The 5,510-nt window shown below is 36.7% G+C and overlaps 1 pseudogene; it reads left to right on the top strand.

Moving 5' to 3' along the window:
* Positions 1–901: 901 nt before the first annotated feature.
* On the top strand, positions 902–4,597 carry LOC130552273 (NXPE family member 3-like; annotated as a pseudogene).
* Positions 4,598–5,510: the final 913 nt, after the last annotated feature.

Here is a 5,510-nt window from a genome sequence, read left to right as displayed (position 1 = left end):
GTGCATTTCAGATTGATCAAACTAGAGCTTTTCAGTATTCAAACTGTAAAGCACTGGTTCTTCTGTTGTTTGAGTACTGATTCAACTTAAAAAAAAAATGGACATTGGGTCGGAAAAAGGACAAACCCAACGTGTTGGGTTATAAATTAACTATGCAAAACCCAAACTGTTGGTTATAAATATAACTTATGCAAAACCCAACTTGTTGGGTTATAAAATAACTTATGCAAACCCAACTGTTGGGTTTATAAAATTAACTTATGCAAAACAACCTGTGGGTTATAAATTAAACTTATGCAAACCCAAACCGTTGGGTTATAAAAAATAACTTATGCAAACCCAACTGTTGGGTTATAAAATAACTTATGCAAACCCAACTGTTGGGTTATAATTAACTTAGTCAAACCCAACTGTTGGGTTAAAAATAACTTATGCCAAACCCAACTGTGGGTTATAAATTAACTTATGCAAACCCAACTGTTGGTTTATAAAATAACTTATGCAAAACCCAACTGTGGGTTATAAATTAACTTATGCCAAACCCAACCGTTGGGTTATTAAATAACTTATGCAAACCCAACTGTTGGTGTGTATAAAATAACTTATGCAAACCAACTTTGTTTAAATTACTTATGCAAACCCGTGGGTAAAAATATGCAACAATTGGTTAAATAACTTATGCAAAACCCAACTGTTGGGTTATAAAATTAACTTATGCAAACCCAACTTGTGTTATAAATAACTTATGCAAACCCAACTGTGGTTATAATAACTTATGCAAAACCCAACCGTTGGTTTAATAGTGAACAATGTGGTTAATAAAACTTATGCAAACCCAACTGTATGGGTTAAATTAAATTTTTTGATGGCAACCAAACCGTTGGTGTTAAGAAAATAACTTATGCAAACCAACTGGTGGGTATAAAATAACTTATGCCAAACCCCAAACTGTTGGGTTATAAATTAACTTATGCAAACCCAACCGTTGGGTTATAAAATAACTTATGCAAACCCAACCGTTGGGTTATAAAATAACTTATGCAAACCCAACCGTTGGGTTATAAAATAACTTATGCAAACCCAACCGTTGGGTTATAAAATAACTTACGCAAACCCAACCGTTGGGTTTGTCCATATTTGACCCAACGATGGGTTGATATAACCCAACCTTTGTTTGACGGTGTAAAGGAGATAATAGTTATTAACATTATCATTCTGCGTGTTCCTGAAGGCAGGTGTTTATGGAGAAGTTGTCGATCACAGTAATGGAACGTACACTGTTGATTTTCTGCTGCCCTGGGAAGGCAAGCTCAAGTGGACGTGTTTCTGATCATCTCCAGTGAAGGTGTGCACGTTCTTAACAAATACTTTGAGTCAAAGCCGCACATCCGCTATCACGGCTACTTCGAAGGGCCAGGAGCCGACGGAGTCAAGATAGTTGAGAAAGTGGAATGTAATGTTAAATGGGGCTCGGCTCACGACACTGGAGTAAAGCAAACTGCTGCTGCGAGTATAAGGATGTGCAGACGGGTTCGGTGTGGCAGTGTGAGAGACCGCGCAATCTTTCCTGCGACTACTGGGTGTATCACGAACACGGTGAACATCAGTTTCCAGCCACTCCTTTTGAGAGGCAACTTTTCTCCGGGTAAGTGGAAGCCCGGGCAGAAAGGCACATTAGAATTACATAAACACTTTAAATTAAACTAAGTTATTTTAATTGACTTGTTCGTTGGGTACAGGTTGTGTGCCTCTGCGTACAATATGTAATGTTAGTGTCGCCTAAATACACGTTTTTTTGTCTGTGCACTGCAAAAAATGACATTCTTACTAGGCATTTTTCTTGTTTTTAGTAAAAATATCTAAAACTTCTTAAATCAATATACAATTACTTGACAAGAAAAGTGAACTTATATTATTTTTATGAAAAAAATAATATAGATTAAGTAAGTTTATGTAAAAACAAGCAAAAAAATCTGCCATGGGGGAGAAAAATAAACTTGAATTTAGTTTGACCCTTTTCTCAAATACCTAATTCAGTTTATTTTTCTCACCCCATTGGCAGATTTTTTTGCTTGTTTTTACCATAAACTTCTTAATTCGTATATTTTCTCCTTAAAAAGAGACTAAATATCTTGGTCACTTTTCTTGTCAAGAAAGTGCATCTTGATTTAAGAATGTTTAGATATTTGTACTACAAAACAAGACAAAACACGCCCACGGACCGTGGCTAAACGTCTGATGCATAAGGCACACTTTTCTGGAAACACTTCAGCACGTTCGAAGTCGTCATCTGATTGGTTGAATTTCACAGGATTTCCGGGAGACTGCGTGCGCGTTCTTTAACGGTCCGCCTGGAAACAACACAAAGCCGTCTGATCTAAGAGTAAGCTGTCGTGTTTACAACGGTTGCTATAAGAATTCATCACGATCGACTAAAGCTTAATTCTTAAAAGTATGCGAGGTTCACGGCATAAACTTAGACGTTTAAAATCTGAATTTTATAACTTATGATTTTTTTTCCCTCAGCAAATTAACAAATGTTGGTATTGCTGGAGAGTTTCACACCATAAATGTCCTTCCCAGCACTGCAGGCATTGGTGTGTTCAGAAGAGAAATATCATACTTTAAAACCAAGTATATCGTCCTTCCACATCACATAATCACGTTGTTTCCTGATAGGTGAACCGGAGAGATGCAGACCCGGTCTGACCACACCAGTTCCTGCAGGATTCTATTTTCAAGATGTCTGGAAGTCTTTTGTATGTAACACTAGACGGTTTAATTCTCAGCAAAGGACATCTTGTCTTTCAAACAAGATTCTTCACTTCTTGGGAGACTCAACCACGAGACAGTATTTTGAGTTTTTGGAAGGAAATGTGCCAGGTACGTCATTTAACGGCTTATAATGAAAAAGACTTTTGAGATATTATGACCTGTGTCCGCTGATAACTGAGGTGTCCATGAACATGAAACTGTCTATATGACTTCCTTCCTTTATTCAGTTTTTATATATCTGTAATTTTACACATGTGCAGGTTGTTAAAGCCAAAAAAACACATCCACAACTGGAGTTTAAAGGGATACTCCACCCAAAAACAAAAATTCTGTCATGAATTATTCATCCTCAAGTTGTTCCAAACCATTTCTTTGTTCTGTTGAATGCATAGAAAAATATTTGGAAGAATGTTTGCAACTGAGATTTCTGGGGTAGTCAAAGGTGCCCTAGAACGGTTTGCTTCCCTAAATCCTTCAAAATGACCTTCTTTTGTGTTTAACAGAACTAAAAAATATACACATTCTTTTCAACTGTGGCAGTCAATGGTGCCCCAGAAATCTCAGGTTTGGAACGACTTGAGGATGAGTATAATGCAAGACAGAATATTGAATTGTTGAGTATCCTTTTAATACGACCGAGTCAAAAAAATCTAACCCACACAAATGTTTTAATGGATTCCATTTGATCTTATTTAGATCTAAAAAGAATGGATCTTCACACTAATTCTTGGACTGGACCGCTGATGGCTGTGGAGTTAAAAAACAACATCATTATGCACTGGAGGACACACGGTTTTCCTTTGCGATTTCCAAAAATGCCGTCTACCAACCTGCATTACATCACCACTGAAATGGATTATATAGCAGGTGGTCGTGAAACAGTTGTTGTCTTCACATTATTTGCCCACATGGTTTTTCATCCGCTCACGTTGTATATACATAGAGTGGCTAAATTTCGTGAAGCAGTGCTTCGACTACTGAAGCGTTCACCTGAGACCACCGTCATCATCAAGTCTGGAAACACGGGCTTAACACTGGTACAGTACACGCTGGCCTACATCACTTTACATTTTATTTAGTACTGTTATATCACTTACGTATGAGCAAACACTGTGTTTCCTTTATCAGAGCGCCCATTCATTTGATTCAATTGGTTATCGTTTGCATTCATTTAGTTTTGACCGTGTCTTCTTTCGCAGATGGATTATGGAAATGAATGGTACGGCATGCAGTTAAACACGGTGATGAGGGAGATGTTCAGTGACATTGATAACGTGATCTACATGGATGTCTGGCAGATGACGTCATGTCACTACACACCTGTGGACCTTCATCCAGGCAATGTTATCATCAGCAATGAGATTGACATGATTCTGTCTTTTGTCTGCTCTTCCTGACACATGCAATGAAAATATATGATTTCTTTTACACTTGCGTGTTTTACACCAATGAACTAGTACGTTTTCTGCGCACGCGTGGTATAGCCCTATGTAAAGGTGTCACCAAGAGAAGCGCAATGATGCACATCACATAGGGCTGATTCTGGAATTTTTGTAATCGATTTCGATTCCTGGTTCCGGAGTTGAAAGATAATCAAGTAATCAAAGCTTTCACTTTCCACTTTGTTGTTTTCTTTTGTTTCTATAACAAAGACCTTAACCAAACATGTCCTACATCGATCTTGTCCCACTATTCCAATGTATCATTAATAATACAAACTCTTTATCAGCTGTTTTCAAAATAAATCACGTGTAAAATTAGGTAGTATAGAGATAAGATCATTTGTTAATTTTTATTAAAAATATGTTATGAATACTGTGAGTATGAGAAACACCTGTTAAACACAAAGGAAGATATTTGGAAGAATGTCAGTAACCAAACAGATCTCATCCTCCATTGACTCCCATAGTATTTTGCCTACTTTGGCAGTAAATGGGGGATGAGATTTGTGTGGATACTGACATTCTTCCAAATATCTTCCTTTGTGTTCAGTAAAACAAATAAATTTATACAGGTTTGGAACAACTTGAGGGTGAGCAAATGACAGAATTTTCATTTTAGTGTAAACTTTCCCTTCAACATCTTACCGCTTTTTTCATTAGGTGACAGGAACAGTAACGCTTTAGATTACGGCCCTCAATGTACCACATAATTAAACAGAGGTACATTATTGTTACAATTAGTTACGCTGTAAATTCTATCTGTGGTAAAGGAGAACAATATGCAAAGTTTGGGAATAAAGACATTTATACTGTAAGTGTTTTATAACGTGGTATGCATGACCTTCAGTATGCTATACAACAAGTGTGAACATGCACTACATTTTTGTAATCACAATATACCCATAAATAGGCTAATGTGGAAGTACAGGGTTCTTATTTTATTATTATAGCAAACATGAAATAAAGGGAAATTATGTGTTCAGTTTTTGCACAAACAAAACAGCACGAATGAAGCATGCAGACTATCCATCAACTGTAAATTTGACTTTTGACCTTAGGATTCATTTTTATTTGATTGATTCATGTATGATGTTTTTGTGTCTAGTTCACTTTTTTCTCTCAGAAGTGATCGAGATGGATCGGACAGATTCTCTGGAATTATTAAAGCTTAACATGTAGTCAGAGGTGGACGAAGTACACAACTTCCTTACTTGAGTGAAAGTACAGATACTACTGGTCAAATATTACTCCACTACAAGTAAAAGTTGTAAAGACAGATTCTTACTTGAGTAA

This window comes from Triplophysa rosa, linkage group LG3, assembly GCF_024868665.1.
Source record: "Triplophysa rosa linkage group LG3, Trosa_1v2, whole genome shotgun sequence".
Classification (NCBI taxonomy): Eukaryota; Metazoa; Chordata; class Actinopteri; order Cypriniformes; family Nemacheilidae; genus Triplophysa; species Triplophysa rosa.
Note: the sequence above shows the minus strand (reverse complement) of the source record. Positions and strands in the feature narration are given on the sequence as shown.